This window comes from Platalea leucorodia, assembly GCF_965183815.1.
Source record: "Platalea leucorodia genome assembly, chromosome: 1".
NCBI classification, from domain to species: domain Eukaryota; kingdom Metazoa; phylum Chordata; class Aves; order Pelecaniformes; family Threskiornithidae; genus Platalea; species Platalea leucorodia.
In genome coordinates this window covers 36,579,718-36,600,643 of record NC_138823.1, presented here as the reverse complement: position 1 = coordinate 36,600,643, position 20,926 = coordinate 36,579,718, and positions in this window count along the sequence as shown.

Here is a 20,926-nt window from a genome sequence, read left to right as displayed (position 1 = left end):
AACAAAATAATGAGTAATTTGGGGGAGACAAGATAAGATGCCACAGTGTACATAGGCCTGATTTACAAATCGTCTTTGTATAACCCAGGCTAATCTGGCTTTCAGTGTCTTTCAAGATTTACCTTTTACTTACAATTTTTCAAGTTTTACCTTTTACTTAAAACTTCCAGACAGGTCCCTACAGTCACTCCAAGTCTTCAAAATCGTGCTTCTTATGTCCTCCACATCCCAACCCCTTCAAAATGGTAAGTGTGTTTTTGCATAAAACAGATGCTTCCCTTATAAAAAAAAAGTTTGTTACAAGAGAATAGACTTCAGGATCAAGGGAATTAGGTAAGCTGTGCAATTACCAGAAAATACATGCTCCGGTGCAACTGGAAAGCACCATCTGGGATGTTTCAGACTGTAACAGTTCTGCAAAAATCTACTTGTTGAAAGAAACAGACACTGCAAGGGCATTTAATCATCTCACTTTCTTATATAAAAGGAAATCCCTAAACTCCTTTAGAATATCAGCTTTGGGTATAATTAGCCTGGTGATGATAATGTGCTTCACAAAGAGTGGTGGTTTTTTTGAAAGATTTCAAGTATCTGAGAAACACATTTATCAGCTGATGTTATCTCTTGCCACCAACACCCAGAGATTTCAGATTTTCAGACCGATCAGAAGGTCTTCAAGATGCATCAAAAAGTTTAGTCTGAGCCATGTTTTTGATTTTGGACTATGCTGCCTACCTGCAGAGTCCTCCCGACCACCTAGCATAGCCACAGGCTGCATGACATTCTGCTCTAGCTCATGGAACAAACTTTACCAGAGGTATTTTCAGCAGCTAGTGGAAACAGCTACAGATACACTCATTTCTTCACAGTGGAAAATGGCATCTCATCACACTCTCATCAGGTGTCAGCCCAGTTCCCCCCTGCACTGTTTTGAGGGAAAATTAATTATCCTATGAATATTTTTTTTCAGTTGAAAAACCAGTTAATCAGTCTGCATCACAAGCTACTGACGCTGGGCTTTGCTCAGCCAGAGGTATCTGTGTCCAACTTGACTTTTCTTCTGGTGCAAACAGAAGGATCAGTAAAATCTCTGACTTTGATACTGTGTCAAGGGATTTAGTATATTCATTTTAGTCTTAACATTTCTTTCTCATTTGGGTAGAAAACAGTAGGTCTTGAAATTCTTATTTACCAGTGAGGCCTGCATCTCCATATTGCAACTAGAAGACACTCTTTTTCATGGGCTAATTGTTCCTAAGACCTGGAGCCCCACCAGAGCCGTAAGTGCTATGATGGTGCCGTTTACTTTAATTGCCTTGTAGCGCATAGCAGAGGCTGAGTATGCACAGATGTTTGAGACTCTGGCTGTAGCACTGGAGCTATATTGAAAACACTGAAGCTGATACAGCATATGTCCTTACACTGTACTGAAGGCAGACATGATCTAATGCTGATTCAAAAGTTATGTGACTGTCACACTCTCCTGTTATGTCCTACATACAGCTGATTATGGCACTGTGCTAACATGATCCTGTGGCAAGCTTATTTTGCCATCTGTATTCTGCAGACATCTATATTGCTATGGTGGCAAAGCTTCTAAGGGCAGAGGCATTAGCCAACCTAATTTTTTACTCACAGATTTTTTCCTTCCAGAAAAAAGTGGAAGCTTCCTCAGATGTCAAAAATGGTTCATGGAATAAGTTGTGATCCTTCCACTCATGTGTCATGCTTTTGGACATCCAGACGCTGTGCAGGTAAAACGGTTGGCCTTCTTTGAAGTCCCATTTGTTCTAAGAGCCTTCAAAACCTGAACTGTGGTGGTACAAGCTAACCTGTGAGAAACCTAACCTAACCAGTACCTAACCGTTAGCAGAGGAAGCATCTACCACAGGCTTGTTGACAAGAACATTGTCTTGTTCGTCGGAACAAGCTTCTAGACCAGTCCATGAAGACATGCGAACCTGTTTGAAATGTGCACAGGGTATCTATATATACTCCTGTGCTTTCTGGCATTTCCACTCTAACACCTCCTTTGAGACAAAATTTTCTCTAGCGTGACTGCGGTCATCTGTGATGCAGTTACCAGCACAATTACATCCACATTAGGAGTGGCTTGTATACCAGTAAGGAAATCCCAATGTACTCATTGCCTAAATCTCACTCACTCAATATAAACTGAAGTTTAAAATTTCTATTGCATTATTGTGTAGCAAGGACAGTAGCTGGCTTGCTTACTAATATCTTTTAGTGGCTGAACATAAAAGGGAATTTACACAACCAGTTCAGGCAGCCCGGGTCCCCCCTTTCAGGTGTGAAACACGAATCTAAAGCATATGAGCTGCTACAGCAAAGGCAGCTAGTTACACAATGTCTGTCTTTGTTACGAGCACAAGCCAGTCTTACTGGAACCTGAAATTTTGCCATCTATATGACTTTAATCAAACCAACAGATGTTAATCAGCTGGCATTGCTTTGTTCACATGGAGTGTTATGTGCTGCTTCTGTGGAAAAGGACTTAAAAGAGAAAGCAAAGCACAGATGTCCCTAAGCTCTAAACCCTGGGACCAGATGATGAACTACACTGGAGCTGCTTGTATGCATGTCCCTTAACAAAATGTTCAGAAATTAATGTGTCTCCCTTCTGCTTATCGTACAAGCCATGCTGTTGTGTGATTACTCTCACAGCACCATCCCACCACAACTCAAGTCCTAGTCTAAAATATATTCTTCTGTTTCTAAGCAGGGCTTATTTTACCAGTGTGTGTAAAACTGCACACTTCCTTGGAAGCCAATAAATACTGAGTATTTTAAGTCAAAGGAGTAATGTTGCCTGGCCTCTGTTATTCATTAGGATTCTCTTCCTACAGTGGGACTTTTGAAAAAACAGCTAGAAATTTAGCTACTCAACATCACTGAAACTGAAAGAAATTTTCAGTAATATTTTTTGCTTGTTTTGGTAAAAATGGAATCTGTGTGTCAGAGTAAGAGATTACAGGAGAGTCCTTTTTGACAATAATGATAATTTGCTTTGGCAAATGATACTATCTTTTTCTGCTACTTCTTTATTTCTGTTTTTGAATTTTGTATACCATTATTTATTACTATATGAGAAAGAAGAGTCAAGTCTGACATGATCAGAGAGTCCTGACTCAGCACAGCGCATGCAAGCCATTTCAGTTCAAGTGTTCAGTCATTAATTATTGCAAGACTAGACTAGCCCATTACTTGCTCACAAACAAAAGAAAAAATTGGAGGAATCGTGGATAAAAAGGGGACATAGATTAAAAATGCATTTAACAGCACTGAAAAGAAGATGACTTATTTGACAGTTCATGTGAGAGAAAGGAGAATGGTTGAGGGTATAGACTGAGATCTTTAGTTAGGGCATGGTTTCCTTAGCTTTTTCCTGATTCAGCTGTAGTGATGATATCTGACAGGCTTTGACATTAGCAGTACTGCTGACTCAGCATCCAGCCTTAAAATGCTCTTCTTATTGAGATCTGGAATTGATTCTGACCAGGAAACACTGCATGGTCTCCAGAGAAACAGATCTTGTCTTGGGATATTCCCAGCTTCCTCGCACAAGAAGGGTGGGTGGGAAGCAAATATTCACAAAACAGGATATAGTGTGTAAAAATAAGTTTGCTGTGCACATGACTGAACCCACATGGCCATGCTACCACAGTGCCAAACTCAATCTTAAAAGCTGTATGAAGATCTGAGAAATATTAAGAGAGTCTGACAGTCATGTAACTTGAATAAACATTAGGTCATGTCTACCTTCAGTGTATTTTAAGGACATATTCTGTACCAGCTTCAGTATTTGATCCACTAAAAAGAAGACAGGGTATGTTAGTCCTCCTTAGCAAGGAGGACCAGAGAGTAGTTTAGGGTTAATGATGCCTAATGTTTCAGATTTAACATAAGAGCTCAGAGTTTGCAGGAATTCAGGTGAACCTGTGGTTGAAGGTGTCCTGCCAGAAGGACAAGTCTCCAACACAAATTCTGTGGAGGTGACTAGCAGAGACTCCTGAGATGCCATCCCCAGTCTGTGTTGATGATCACCCTATGTACTCATTTTGGCCGGGATAGAGTTATTTCTTTTTTGTAGTAGCTTGTATGGTACTATGTTTTGGATTTGTGATCAAAACAGTGTTGATAACGTAGAGATGTTTTAGTTATTGCTGAGCAGCGCTTGCACAGCATCAAGGCCTTTTCTGCTTATCACACTGCTTCTCACCAGTGAGTAGGCTGGGGATGGGCAAGAAGTTGAGAGGGGACACAGCTGGGACAGCTGACCCCAACTGACCAAAGAAATATCCCACACCATATGATGTTGTGCTCAGCAATAAAAGCTGGGGGAAGAGGAGAAAGGGGGGACGTTCAGAGTTATGGTCTTCCCAAGTAACTATTACACGTGCTGAAGCCCTGCTTTCTTGGAAATGACTAAACACCTGCTTGCTGATGGGAAGTAGTGAATGAATTCCTTATTTTGCTTTGCTTACATGCGCTGCTTTTTCTTTACCTATTAAACTGTCTATATCTCAACCCACGAGCTTTCGCACTTTTACCCTTCCAGTTCTCTCCTCCACCTCACTAGTGGGGAGTGAGCTAGTGGCTGTGTGGGGCTGAGCTGCCCACCAGGGTTAACCCACATCACCCCAGGGCTTTCAGCATGTTATAGTCAAACATGAATCAGACTGATTGGTGAATTCAGGTATACTGTCTCTTGGAGCTTCCTGATCAATAATCAAAATAGCTGATAAAATTTATCAGCAAACCTTCTATGTCATCTTTGCTTGGGAACATTGGACCAGACTTGACTAAAGCCCTGTAGCTGCTGTCATCTGTGTAATTGTAGAAAATTTCACATGAGCACTCCATTTCTAGCATTCTAGAAATGCTAGAATCACAACAGAAAACACCCCATCTCAATGGCATTTCACCACAGCATCTTTACAAGGCTGATTGGCTTGTCCAGAGGTAACATCTTACACACTGATAGGAAAGCCCAACACAAGAAAAGCAAACTCACAAATAGTCTGTGTGGACAGAGTGGCAATCTTCATTTACGTCCAGGAGCATTTTACTTCTGTCTAAATGGAAGTACTTAACTGGTAAATCTAAATTAGGATCCTGTTTGCCTAAGCCTTGCTATATAGCCACTGGGGAAAGACTTCCAGTGTCTATTCCTCCATTCATTCTGTGGGCAACCTAATACTTTAGATGCCTAATGTTAGGTAGCTTAAACCTCCCAGTAATATCCGGTACTTTTTTAATCGTTCTTTTTTTCTTAAGAACAGAGAAAGAAGGAATATGGACAAATATTATTCTCAAGCACTGAACACAGTCATCTTGAATATCATGAATGGTGATTCTGAAACAGAGCTGGTTTAACAAAAGGGAGTCTTACATCACTGGGCCAAAGTGGGAGTTTCTGAGCTGTGCATAGTTTCTGCAGAGAGGAAAAAGTTACCTTACCTGTCATGCCAATTTTGCCCTTCTGGGTGCAATATCCTGACCAGAGCTCCGAAGCAGCACTGCTTAACAAACACGCTCAGCATTGCTGGGATGTCTGACACTGACATTCCACCACTTGATTCATAATTAGACCACCAGAATTAAAGGATAGGATGTTGCGGGGGGAGGGGGGGGGGAGGTATTCTTTTGATTCAGACTTGAGACAAAAATGTTTTGGCTATGCAGCATATTTTGTGGCTCTACAGGCACAGTTATTTTTGGAGGTTGCCATTCTTACTAAATTATCCAACAACCACAAGAGCACATGAATCAAGTTCTTTTGTTTGCGTGTTTATGGTTTAATGTCATTTATGGTATCAAAGTATTTGACTTGTCAAACTAACTTAATGGAAAATTAACAGGGGTTCCAGTTCTTGCTGTGGCTCTGCCTCTACAATATGAACAACTTGGTGCAAACCACGACAAACAACCACCAGTCACTTCTTGTTATAGAGAGCAGACATTTAAGTTGCAGAAATTCTACATCTTGTGGTGCTGTCTGGAAAGCAGAGACCATGATTTGTGGGACAATCCCAAAGAAAACTGAAGATTGTGGGATCTACCACTGTGCATATTATTTGAGAGTTAGTTCAGGAGAAGAATGAAAAACTGAGAAGATTACAGCCCTCCAACCCCTAAGTCTGGTTCTTCTTCTCTGTCATATATCTTAAAAGAAAAAAAAACTAAGAGAAGAGACAATATGAGGAAACAGCTTGCTTGGCAGTCCTATCTTGGCTTCTGCCATGTTGTATTTTGAATTTTAGATTGGGTTCTGTGCTAGGAGGCCGTATCTGTTATTTGTATTCTAGTGAATATTTTTGTTCCTTCCTGAGCATGTTCTACCGTCCTCATTTTGGTCCCATTTACACACATTCATTTTATTAGTTTTAAAAGAAAAGCTATTATTAAAACTATAATAAACTTCTGAAATGAAATATGATGTACAGATAGACAGAGATTGATTTCTGTTTGCCGCCTTTGTGATACGCAAAGGAGGCCTGAAGATTTTTTCAGAAATACTTTTCCCTCCATTATTTTTTACATCAGTAGTTTAGGTCCAGTGCTATTTTTCCTGAAAGTCTGCAAGAAACATGACAGTCATTTTGACATATTTAAACAGACTTGGATAATGGGATTAACTGAAACCATAGGGTATTTCTATTAAGATGATACAAACAAAATTCTGAGTTTTGAATTAATGACTTGAATCAGAGAAAACAAAAAAGAAACACTTGCAAGAAAAAACCTTTTTTAAAAAAATCCTTACTCCTTTGGTTCAGTACTGAAAAGATTAGCCAGAATAGTAATAAGCACATTTCAGTGATTTAGAAATGAGTTTTTATTCACAGCCCTTGAACGTCTTTTTCTACTCACTTTTCATATTCCCCCTTGTAACCACTCTAGTTCACACTAAAGTCCATGGAAAATTAATTTTCAGTCCACGCCAAAGTTAGTGAAGTAAATCAAGCACAACAATCTCTGGAGTAGCAGAATTATTGTCCAAATTTCTCATTAGTGTTAATATGCCTATGAACTGATTCTGGCAATTGAAGGCATAACAGAGAGTATAGGTTACTGTTGCTTGAATTGCCTTCAGCCAGCTGCACTTTTTTAATAGATCTTTTTCCTGTTTGTTTTTTTCTCTTCATTGTGTGGGCTGATGCCTAGAGACTCAGCATGATCCTACTTTGTCTGACCCTGCTTTCCCACAAAGACCATGCACATTCATATATACTACAATAACAGTTTCACAATGAATCCTGCTGAAGGACAAATGAACACAAAAAGAAAAATTAAAACCAAGATCCCATATAATAATCATGAGAATGAATCACCAGGGGAATTAGATGCAGACATATTTCGCAGAATCAACCTAAATATTGGAAATTTGAAAAGGCGACTGCAATATTCACATGCGGAGTAGAGAAGGTGAGCTCCAGTGCAGCCAGACTTTAAGAGCTGGAATGATGTAATCCAGAGCTGTTCCTATGGCAATCCTGAATATGCAACAAATCTTTGTAGCCAGTTGCACTGTGAATCAACAGCTGGTGATGGATTAATGGAATATTTTCTCAGTGGTTATTTCAAGCCATTTCTCTTCTTTCTGTGCAGACTGAAAACTAAAACAGATAGCCCATATACTGAACTCCTTCACACACAGACATATTGGCTCTTCCTCCTATGGCGAAAAAAGCACCCTACATCCTATATATTAGGCAAAACCACTTGCAAAAATCTAGCTAACTGTGCTGGCAATTTCATAGCCTCCCTCCAAATAGTAACATAAGTGCGTGGAGGGTGAAAGTAAATCTACCTTTGAAGGGAATGTAGTTCCTCAGTAATTTCCTCACTCACTTACTCTTCAACTTACTATTTTGAAGCCTGACATATCATGGATCTAGAAGTATAGCTTTATTTCTCTGTATTGAGACTCGCTGTTAGTTTAGCGGTATCCTGGCAGCAACCTGCTTCATGCTGGAGTAGCTTGCTTAACCAATATTAGGAACCGTCTCAATTTTCTGCCATTAAGGTGGAAAATCTCAGCCCTGAAATGATTAATTGTCTCCTTTTTGAGCAAAGTGGGACGTTAGGGACAAGAGGAGCTGCTAGGTAACCTTCTTCCTTTACATCTACCTAGAGCAGAACAGAAATGTTGATTCTAGATGTACAGTGGTGGGTATGTGAGCTGGGAAAGTTGATGGGGGAAGGATTTTTTCTAGCCACATCTAAGCCAGCTATGCCAAAATTAAATTGAGAAGGAAAAAAGCATCTGGAAAATTGCAACAATTTAAAGCACAGTATTTTAGTGCAAGTCCAGGGGGATAGCAGGAGTGTAGTGACATTTATCAATAGCTACAACATAGAGTTCCAACAAAAAGAAAAGGAAAAATCTGCTTTCTGCCCTTGGCATGATAATTTGCCTTTTACCTTCTGCATTTTCATATATTAGTTTGAAAAGCAGAGGACCAAAACAATCAGCAACAGATGTTCCATACAATCAATGTGGTACATGAATTCAGTTAGCATGCAAATTGTCATCCCTGGGCTATTCATGTGGACTGCTGGGAAAACAGGCAGCCTGCTTTGCAAAAATAGATAGAAGGGGTATGATTAAAACGTCTGGATTCAATCACATGTTTAATCACCATCCCCTTTTTTTATCTCAGTTACAATGACTGGTAGCCATTACGACTAAAATTTGAAAATGTGCATGACACACAGTGGCACCCAGGAGCCTGATAGGTGGTCTGTGCTTGATCAAAGTGATCAAAGCTTTGTCCTGTGTTTCCCTCTGTTCCACCTCACCACAACAACTTTAAATGCACAAAATATGATTTATAGGAGGGTGTTCTATACTTTCATTCTTAGGCTAGAGTGTTATAAACTGTATCTCAGTTTTTCAGTGAAATCAATAAATTATGTTTCTCACTCCTTAAAAGTAACAACAGATGACTGTGTTGCCTACTCAGAAACGGGTTCTCAGGGATAATACAGGGGAACAGAGACTTCTAACCTGCCTACACACAAAAGGTGGGTGAATCCCAAGAAAAATTTTGGTGTGTCCCAAAAAAAGCTTATTCAAACCATTCTGAAACAAATCCTTGCACTATTTTGGCACTTTCTTTGTCATTGTGGATGGGTGCCAGAAGGGCAGGGAAAAGTAGTAGGAAAAATTATAATCTTGATTTCTTTTTTCAAAATCTAAGAAGCGGGTTAGTTAGAATTTTTGGCAAGGATATATATTGTTTATTCAATGAATGAGATGCCAAAAAAAAGAGCAGCCTCTGAGGGATAGACTGTGGAAATTTTACTCACTCTGATAAGTGCTTGCTCATGTGAAGAGTTCTGCTGGTTTCAAAGGGACTATTTTTGTGAGTTGCATAATATAGCTCCAAATTAACCCAAATTGGCTTGAAAAGGAAAATTGTCAAATGGACTGAAGACTGTTTACAGGACTCTGTAAATTAGGGATCACTCTAAATAGCAAAATATCAAGTAAGGGGAAATTCTCTAATGGGGTAATCTGAGGATCAGACACAGTACAGTAACGTAATGACGAAAAAATAACAGCAAGACTCACTTTAAAGAAAATTCCAGGACACTACCAAACTTAGAAGATTTACAAATATGGGCAAGATAAGCAGAATTTCTCTAAGTCTAGAGAAATTAGCAACCTCACCCAAAAGGATAAAATAATAGGATCTGACTTGGGAATATGCATGCTATGAAAGCAGAGGAGAAAGTAATCTGAAATACACAATTAGCAACAGAAACCTGGGTAGCAGAAATGCCAAGAAACAGAACAGAAGAGAGGAGTTGGCTCTACATCTGCTGAAGCCTGCACAAGTTAACACGAGGTCATGACACTGGTTATGTTCAGTCCATGTTTAGAAATTTGCACAAATGGGAAGATTAGTATGGATTCATAGTTTTGAGAAAGAAATGGTGTCTGAGATTATCGTTCTTCATTGGGTTGTATGCTGGCCTTAATCAATTACCTCTGACCTTTACTGAAACTCCCTTTCATAGGCAAAGGAGCAAGAGCAGTACAGTGAATTTAACTTTCAGAGGATGAATCTGGGTGGATGGTTTTGGAAAATTAAGGCTTTCAGCCTGAGACAAATAGAACATCCAATAATTCCTGTGTCCTTCCAATGTGCCTCAAGCTACTACAAGCCAGCCTCTCCCTGGAGTACCAAAACAATACCCATGTGTCTTCCATTACAGAACATCGTAAGTGACAGAAAATTTCAAATACAAGGTAAAGAAGAGAGATGGCAAGTAAATCTATAAAGAATCACAATACCGCCTGCTAGATGCGCTATTACACAGCTGATGTGCTATAAAGACAGCGTTCACTCTGGTCTAACAGCTTTATTGGCAATGGGAGGCTCATGTTGTTACTTAGAAATGAAAGGCTGTAGCTGAGCCATTTAGATTAAGAAGAAAGACTGAGTGCCATAACAAGAAAGGTAGCATATGCCAGTGGATCAGATGCAATTTGTATATTTTAACATTGAAACATTCTGTCCTGATTAAAGCTTAATTGGCCAAAACACTGACTCCACAGACTTCTTGGCTACAATGAACACAAATATTTAAAATGCACAGTTCTTGATTAAAACAGTGACTGTGCATCACGACTAACAGCATTAATATTTAAACAAAAAGGAAAGGAATGAAAATATAAAATGTTCCCAAGTTACCCAAATAGAACTGCGGTGGTAATGATTCTGAAGTTGGTCACTTTAAGTTATAAAATGAAATTTTTTCTTTATTAAAACAAAGAGAAACTAAGCACTCATTCTTTTTGGCTTTTAAATTGGGCTTGATTGGTCAGCTGGCCTTGTTGCTTTTGAAAACTACCTCTAAACTTATTTTTCATTTTTTTTTAATTTGTCAGGCAATTTCAATAATTGCCTGTGTCCTCAAATGCTGGAGAACAAAACTGAAGAAGGAAATCTCAGTTAGCTTCTGGCAAAATGGTCTGGAGAAGAAGTTTTAATAAATGGGTTTTACTTCCTCCAAGCATATCTTTTAAAAGTTTTATATTGTTCATTTACCCACATGAGGAACGCTTCACTAGTCATGCCTTTGGTACAGGGCATTTTGGACACCACAGTGGAAGATGGAGACAGGAGGCTAGCAGAGAAGCCAACAGCTGTTACTCACAAAAGCTGATCCATTTTTCAAGTCTTTCCATCCATTTCCATCGAGTGTGTTAGCAGCTTTTTTGCCCCAAGTCTCATTGCAGGATTTAGCATTTCCTCCCACAGATCCAGAAAATGATGCAATCTACCTTCTAATTCGAGGCCTATTCACAAGAATGAGTCATGGTAAATTCAGATGATGTGTAAAATTTCCCATCCTCCTTTTTCCAGAATTGCTCATTTTGCAGGAGCAGGTCTCATGTTCTGGCAGGTCCCTGAAGTACAGAGCCACATGGCTGCTGACTTGAAGTGTAGATGCCATTGGACTAGCTCTCTTAGCACTAGAATTAAAAAGAGAGCCTGCCTAGTCGCATATTTAATACGTGAAAAACAAAAGTTGTTGCCTAGATATTTCATAAAAAAGACCTAGCAGTAGAGAAGCGTTGCAGCCTACCAAGCATTGCCGCATACCAAGTCAAAGGCAGTAGGTCTTCATTACTGTTGTTAATCCTTTGGTTTTGTTACACCTGAGTTGCATGCAGAACCCAAGACACATACAATAGACATCAAGCTACAGGAATAGAAAATAGTTCCTTTCTCCGCTGGGTCAAGAAATCTTGCTGCCAGTTTCACGAAGTACTTTGGACAGTCACGTATTATTGTAAGTAGTGTTTTCTAGTCTGGATAGAAGAAAAGAAGGAAGTAAATACTCATTTACGCATAAGGAAGATATTGGAAAGTAGAGAAAAAACCTACACAGCCCAGGAATTTGCAAATGCATTTTAAAATTCATTAAAAACAAGAAATAAAAATCTTTCTCCAAAGCCTCCAAAGCCTAATTCTGCCATTTTCATTGTTCAGAAGAATTTAAAATAAAAGAAGATGTTAACATATACTCCATTGTTATATTAAAATGGCAATAACCCGTTTTCAAAGCAGTAAGTTTCTAATGGGACCCCATGGCTTGTAAAGTTTTTTGAGCAACCATTTAATCTACAAAAATGCAACCCCCCAACCCCAAACTTTTGTAGACAGGAACTTTCTGTAAAAGTCATATTTGACAACTACTGAACAAAAATGCTTTGCCATGAGAGACTACCATCTGTTTACTATATTAAATATACAGATCTTTGTGTTTTTATTAGAAGATTTTTCCTTTAACAAGGCAGACAGAGGAGCTTACATACACAGCAAACCCTTTTACTGCAAAAATGTGTACAAGATGCAGTGTAGAAATAGCATGACATTTGGGGAAGATTACAAATTCTCTCTCTGGGTGCTGCTCAGAGACAAGCAATAGAGTTATATTTGCTTCACTCCTGCAGCAGTGGATGTGAAACACACTTGTCAGAAAGGACAAGAGGTTTTCATGTCAGCTCTGATACTTTCACTCTGCTAGTAGACCCTACCAATTTGAGAAATTTGAAAGAAAGTCCATAGCTAGAGATTATTTCTAACATACATACACATCTCTGTGTGAAATCTCCTAGAGGTGTTGATGCCTGTGCTACGGAAAATCCTTCCTCATGGGCCTGATCAACTGATGTACCACAGCTGGACTGGAAGTGAACTTCTGGACCATCTTGCTTACTCAGTCATGGACTTCAACACTTCCCTAAAAAAATGGCATTTTAATGGAGGACTGATATCAGAGATTTGTAAACCGCAACCAAATCCAGTTACTAATAAACATAGGTCTTCTTCTTGAACAATATTCTTTAAAGATATATTATGCAAGTAGTATATTTCAATCACTAAAGCTTTAAATGATCTACAGAGATTGTTTCCCTTAGCAACAATACATGCCATAATAATGTGAGCGGCTTTTCCAAAGACATTTTTTTGAAAATGCACTGTATTGTCCAGAAAGTTTCCTATTATTGATGAGATTTCTTGTGGATTTTTGATTGCTGTGATATATCTATGAAATCTGTTCCAAGAAGAAAAAGACTGGAATTTTTGAAAAGAAAAGAAAAATAAAAGAAGAAAGAAGGAGGAAGGAAGAAGGAAGAAGAAAGAAGCAAAAAAGGGAAGAAGGAAGAAAGGAAAAAGGAGGGGAGGGGAGGGGAGGGGAGGGGAGGGGAGGGGAGGGGAGGAGAGGAGAGGAGAGGGGAGGGGAGGGGAGGGGAGAGGAGGGGAGGGGAGGGGAGGGGAGGGGAGGGGAGGGGAGGGGAGGGGAGGAGAGAAAAGAGAAGAGAAGAGAAGAGAAGAGAAGAGAAGAGAAGAGAAGAGAAGAGAAGAGAAGAGAAGAGAAGAGAAGAGAAGAGAAGAGAAGAGAAGAGAAGAGAAGAGAAGAGAAGAGAAGAGAAGAGAAGAGAAGAGAAGAGAAGAGAAGAGAAGAGAAGAGGAGAAGAGAAGAGGGAACGGAGGGCAATTGTGACACATCATTAGTCTGCTAGGGATAATTTTGGACTAACTGGTGACAGAGTATATTGAATATGAATTTAAGGCCAAATTCTCTGTTGAAGGAAATGAACGAAACTTCACTGATGCCACTAGAGCATTAGTCACTTCACTCAGCAGAGGGAACAGGCCTTTATCTGATGTGGTTCTTTTAACAATTCACATGTGACATGGATTGTTAAAGGGAATTAAAATTCCTAAAGACAGCAGCCATTTTAATTCATGTCCTCCTAACATTTAAGAACCTATAAAATTTGTCCCATGGAGAAACAGGACTAACTATTACTATGTCCCTATTTAATATTGTATGCTAAGAGGTGTTCAAGGGATGATATGAACATTCATTGTGATTTATTTACTAGAAGACCTATATTTCCACTATGACTTTTGCAAAGACCTCACTGCCAATGGGTCTGTACACTATTCAGAGCTTCTTAGCATGTTGTGTTACATTTCAGAGTCATCTCACATCCCTTCTTTTCTTGCTTTAGGCCACCGAATCCGAACTAGTGAGATGTGTTTTACTGGAGAAGTGTAATGATAGAGATGAGGCACGGCACCAAACCCAAGCTATTATGCTTTGCTATGTTTATTAGTACGGGCTCTGTTCCAGCACTGCTGGGGTTGTTGGAGTGGGAGGAATGAGGAAGAGGAGAATGGAAAAAAATTGACATTGGCTATGGTGCGGAAATGGGGCAAGAAAATAGGTGTATGATGCTGGATGCAGGGGAGTCCAATCAGGTGAAAAGATCCCAGCTTCATTGACATAGTGGGGTCAACATAAGAGCCCTGAATCAGAGCAGGATGGAGTGTTACTGTGCAAATCAGAGGGTATTGTTCCTTTATAAGCAATTGTGAAGCAACTCCGAAAACAAAGATGCTCTTCCCCTTACAGAGTAGACAGTTATTTATAGTCATTTTGGCATCTGAATTAAAGAGGCAGGAAAATGAAGCAATGCAATATCACTTTGAACTTCCTCCCAGTACGTAAATGAATGTTTGCATTTTTAAATTAGAGCAGATTACTGTTCTTTGGCAAAAACCTGTATCATGACCACTGATAATTAAGACAGATCTGAATTGCTCTGCTTCTGGTGTTGAAGTCATGGCAGGTAAAAAAAATAGAGTACCTAATGTATCTGTTAAAATAATACATCATTTCTGGATACAAGATGGAAAATCATAAACATAGAAAACCAATTAATAAAGTAACAAACATGCTGAAGTGACATCTGAAAGAGAGACGTGAAGCCACAGTAAAAGGCTGGTTTGTGTCACCAGAAGTTGCAAAGAGTTAGTAATGGTCATGGAAGTGATGTGGATCCTAATTGCAGGGGCCTGTGATGCCAGCAGAAGGGTCTTGTTCCTAGGGGTTGGCGGTGCTTGCCTGCAGTAAGCTCTTACACTTCCGGCATGACATGGGGCCCATCTGTCCCACCACAGCAGATCGTCTAGCAGTTCAGAGCCATCAAAATAGAAGTCTAGGAACTGTACAGGGCTTTTCCTCCACAGTGCTAATTCCCTTTGTGCTGTTAGTACGTGGTGGAAATTACAGCAGATCAGTCTCCGCTGGGGGAAAGAGCTGGCACACAGCAATCTCAAATAGAGAGATTACAAAAAGGTATTATTGAAGCTCTCTTAAAGTGCAATTTCAGCTGCAGATGCTGACTTGGGCCTTGACTTTTGTTGTTGCCTATTCTGCAGTTACTCTTGCATCCAACAGCTGGAGCAGCCATAAGCAAACACACAGCATGGGGTCAAAGCTCATGTCAGCTGATGAAAACCATTGCTGGGAATCAGTTCAACTGACAGCATCAACCCTGCTCTTCTCAGCAGTTGCTCCCTCACCACTTGCAGGAGCAAGTCTGCCATACCCTCAAAGACCCCACTACACACTGGCTCTTTACTCTCCACTGCAATGTGCAAGGACCCCTATGTTCTTGCCAGCTCAGTACAGACTACATTATTTTAATTGTTTGCTTAGTAGTAGAAGGAGAAAGGAAAATTCACATTTGCCTTTCATTGTGCTTCTGTGCTTCTGCATTCCAGCAGAATTGTTAGAGAACCACTGCACTGAATAAGTTAAAGATAAGAGGCTTTTACATTCATGTACTGTCATGGTATCAAACGTTATCTTTGTATTTGCACAAGTCTAATTTAACTGTTTGCCGTATCTCTCAAATATGCCTCGTTACTATCATGTCTGCTGTATTGCTCCGGTAGCACATCATGCGTGTGTCATCTTTCTCTTTTCCTTCCTACCTGTTTTGAAGAGACTTGGGCAGGCTTCTTTCAGCACTGGTAATATATTAACAACACAGAAATGCTGTTTGGAAACAGAGCTCTCCTCAAGCTATATATCTATTACACCAAATACAGAAAACAGCGTGTAATTAGCACTCTTCCTGGTGTCGCTCGTCCTCCTGGCTTGACTCTCCCATACATTATATCTGGACCAAAACCCACCTTCTATCACCAGCTTTAAATCCTAGTAGCATATAAGATCTTTGGTCAACGTATTTCTCAGGTAACATGAAGCCCTCTGAACCCAGCACAAGTTTCTTCAAGATCCACTGCACAATGTGACCATTACCCAAACAAGGCTAGCTTAGTGGCTGGTATTTTAGACTGGCTATTTCTGTTTCAGAAGTATTTATAAGAAAGTTATCAACTCCAAAGTGTTGGAAAATCCTGGCTTCCTTCAGAGTCAAATGGATTTCATGGCAAAAGTTCAAAATTTATCATGCAAAGTCCTGAGAAATTTATAAATAAATAGCTGAAGATTCTTTCATCTGTTTGTTCCTGATATCTTAGAGAGATGCTTGGAGTACACCTCTGAGACAGTTTTCAAAACCAGAAAGGCTTAGAAGTCACTATTTCTTTTAAACAAAGGTTGAGAGTCTCAAATAATCATCTGACCTAGGAATAGGGCACTGTAAAAAGGGACACAGGCTGTCAAGACGGAGAAAAAAAAAAAAGGCAAAATTTGGCAACTGCATAGTGAATTAAAACATTAGCTTAATTGCTTTTGAATGGGGAAGTTGATTAATCTGATTATCAGTTTTCACTCATTAGTAATTGGTTATTTATGCACTTAGAGTATCCTTACTTTAGGTAATGGTAGTTTAAATAATGATAACTGCTATTCATTTAGTTGGAAACTGTGACTAAATGTTTCTTCCAGTACCCAGAGCCTGTGTTTTCTATTTTTTCTAATATTGGGAGCTCTCTCCTCTTTTGTGACGCACTGAAACATGTGTTAAAAGCTTGTATCATCCATTTTTAATTTTCTGCAAAATAGGTACTTTCAATTACAGGTCCTCAAAAACTGCAAAGAAAAAAATCATTTATTGGTGATGACTTTTTGTATCTCAATTAAGTAACAAAACACTGTTCAAGGGAACAATGTGATACCATTTCCTCCAGTTGTTTAATGCATTTCTGTAGTTGGCCACCTCCTTCTTCACATTATACCTCCTTGATCACTTATCTTGTTCATGATGCAGTCAGAACTATACTGCTTCTTTTTTAATGTTTTAAAATATGTGATGATATGCTCCAAACAGGGCTTCAGGTGGAAAAAGTTCACTAATTGGCCTGTCAGAAGCTTCCTCCTCAGCTCCCCTTAGTCTGGAGACTGAAGGGCAGAGTGCATCTTAGAGAGAGATGCATTTTTATTACGTGCTAAACCAGCATTTGCAAATGGGGCTTTTACTCTGTACCTGCAATATGGAAAGATCCCAGTACAGCACTGCAGCTGATTTACATCATGACTCTATAGACAGCAACAGCTTCTTACTACAAAGCAAGAATGTGATCTCTGCTTGACGTTCCAAAATCTCTCTCATCTGGATGTCCATGGGGTGTCAATCAGTCTCCCTTTTGCTTGTCCTTCTAAACATTTATTTGCACAGTTTGTGAATGTAGCAGAAAGAGAGTTTACAGTAAACTTGATCTGTCAGTAGGAGTAGGCCAGTGAGCAAATAGATGTAGAAGAACAGATTCACGTGGATACATGCTTCTCAGCAGATCCTTTCAGTTCATTGTGGCTTGTCTGGTACAGCCAGAGAGACCCATGGGGAAATGGCTAGGCACATGCATGCACTTTTCCAGCAAAGCAATGACTTCACTGAACAGCAACCAGAGGACACCAGTTATACCAGCTGGCACAATGTTTTAGAAATGGAAACAGACTCACATGGGCCTGTGCAGGGCTAAGGTAACTGTAGCTGATGGACCATTTGTGAAATGCAGTGATGTTTGCTCAGTGATGGAGCCATTTTGGTTATTAGGCTGGAAAACCAGCTACTTCCAGCATCCCAGTCCTTTTGGTTACTGGTTATTATTAAGGTTTCTTGCACAGAAGGTGACAGCAGGCCAGCCACCCCCATGCACACCTTCCCCAGCAGCCTGCCCTCTGCACCAGCGCGTATGACTGGGGTTTGGACAGAAGAGATAATGGTGGCATATGAAGCTGCTTTCAGCATCTTAGGTTTTGTCTCTGCTAGGAATGTCTTGCTGATATCCATACTGGTATCACATTTGAGTGCAGACATAGTTATACTGCGATAAATGCAAGTATACGGCTATAACTCTTTGCTACCTGAGGAACATATCACCAGACCAGATCATACTCCTAATCAAATGGAGGGCAAAAATTCAAAGTGTGCAGGAAACCTAATCATTGTGCTACTTTTAAAATAATCTACAAAAGGCTGCACTGTCACTGACCTTGTTCTTTTGTGTGACTAAGCTAAACATAGTAAGTCTGGGTTAGAGCCAAAATAAAAGTGTCTGTGTACCTTCTTGCACCTGATTAACAACATCTTTTTAAAATAATAACTTAAGCTCAACTGGTGTGATTTTTTCATGCATGGAAGGTCTAAGTTTTATCTGTTACAAGTGCTGGGACAGAGAAGATAGCTCCTCAGAACTCAAAAGGTTGTTTTTTAATTTATTTCCTACTTCACACCGTGGTTACTTAGTTTTCATGGAGCCTTCTTTTATTAACTTTTGTTGGGAGCAAATAATTTTCATTCTGATCATACTTAAGTAAACATACTCTGAGCACAAGAAAAATCTCTGTTCAGATCCAAGCTTTCTAAATTTGAGAGTACTCAGATCTAGGGATTTGACTTTGTGCCCACTTCTAGGGTATACAGTGGTATTTATCCCCAAAACCTTCTTTGGAAAACTTCTTTCCAGTATTTTATCCATAAAGCAAGGTTTCTGTGATTTAAAATCTATATTTTCCACATTTTTTTTTTCACCTGGGAGACATAAAAGATTGTGACAAAATAAGAACACAAGGTATTTAACAGAGAAAATTGCTTTCTTTAGTGAAAGAACTGTTGTACATAAGGCTCCTCTGAGAGTGAAAAATTATTATTTCCTACATAAAAGTAGGAAAAACTATAGTTTCCCCTTTCTTTATGTTCTGTCATACCCACTGTTCTCTCTCCAATGCTACTGGAAAGATCTCACTGGGCACTGTGGCTGCTACAGTACGGCCTCCTCTTCCTAAAATACATCCCAGATCGCTTTGAGGTGCATCATGCAATCAAAAATAGATGTGCTTTACTCTGTGCTTGCAGATTTTTTCACTTAAAAGGAAAAATGTTGCTGTATGTATGCATGCTCAAAGTCAGAGACCAAAAAGTCTGGCTCATGTTTTGAGAACCCTTAAGGTAAGTAGTTGTTATTTTTAAACAGACCTGGCCTTCATAGAGGCTGCTGAATTCCCAAAGAAAACTCATTAAAACCTCTGCCAAAGCTTTTCAGTGACCTCTAGCTGCTTCCTGAATCACCTCAGACTCTGCTAACACACAGGGTGTTATCTGCCTTTCTAGCAGATTTGTAAAAAACATCACTTTTTGGCTTATTCGTTGCTGATCACAAGATCGAGTATCAAAAATAAGAGACTACTCCAACAGTCACCAACGCTGTGTGCTGATATCTAAACACTTAAAAAGTGACTTTGACTTTCATATAGCTGAAAACCTTAGAAAGCTCTGAGTTAAGCCATTTAAAAATGCTGTGAGTTGGCTAGCCAGAATTCACCAGCCACACATAAAAAGCATAACCAATAAAACTGAACAGCCATTCCTCTTTCTTCTCTCCACAGATACTGCCCTCTCCATCCCACAGAGCTGTATTTCCAGTGGACCAACACAGAAGTCTTTGGTAAAGTTGGTAGTATGGACTTAAGAAAAATCATCAAAACCTATATTAATAATCCTGTTTGTTTCAGCTCATTTCCTTTGAGGTCAGAAGTTAGTAAGAGATCCAAGGAGCTGGCTTAGACAGCTTTAAAGGTTTAAAGGTTCCCCAAATTTCTTTTATCGGGTCAATTTCAGTCTGTTTTCAGTCAGAAAGAAACCAAACAAAACCCAAAGACCAGAACACAGGGATGACTAGAGAGTAATGTAGAGACAATTGGCTGAGGATGACAGAAGCATGAATTTCAAAATAAAGATGGTGAAGGGCTTTTTTTTTTTTTTCTTTTTTTTTTCCCCCCGAGAAAAACCTAAAAGAAGCTACTGGAATAACAAAAGAGTGAGGTAAGTTCCTGGCCAGATTTTAGGTTCAAATTTTCTCCTTATATAGCTAAAGCTTATTAAACCACACATCTGTCTTTGGGTAATGGGGGACATAAAGTGTACACTGAATGCTGACAAAACCAGGTTAGTTTATTTTCACAAAATATTATTTGAGACTGCTTTTGCTTATATGGAAATGTCAGTGAGTATCCTTCCTGCAAGTTTTATCTTTTCTTCCTTTTCTCCTTAAAATGAAAGCACTTTAAGAGTCTGCCTTCCAAATTCTTTAATATTATCATATAAAAAAAAACATACCAAGAAATTTATATTGTCCACTATTCTGAATAGCAAACCTGGCAATATTTATCACCTGATATATTCGTTATTCTGTCCATCTGCTCTGGCACATATAAACTAGCCATAAAAAACAAGTAAATTCTCTAAGGTGAATGGAAGTTTTAAACCTTGCTTACCCTCATACATATTTAAAAACATTATTCCAAAGTTCCAAATATAAAAATCCTGCTTAAAATGCAGCCTCCAAAAACACAACTGGCAAGGTGGCAATGAGAAGCAGAATGAAGTGGGAATAAAAGTTACAGTGAGATTAAATATTGCGTAAGAAAAAGGCAGGGGGAAAAGTATTCGTAAGTGCCAAAATACCTGCCAAGTAACAGAGTATCCTTCAGCTGTGTTGAATTTGAACAATTTCCCATTGTATCACATCATCCATTTCTTAGGCCACCTATAATTTTTGAGTTGGCTTGTTAAGTAAAGCACACAACAACAACTCAGTAAAATTGAGTAATTCCC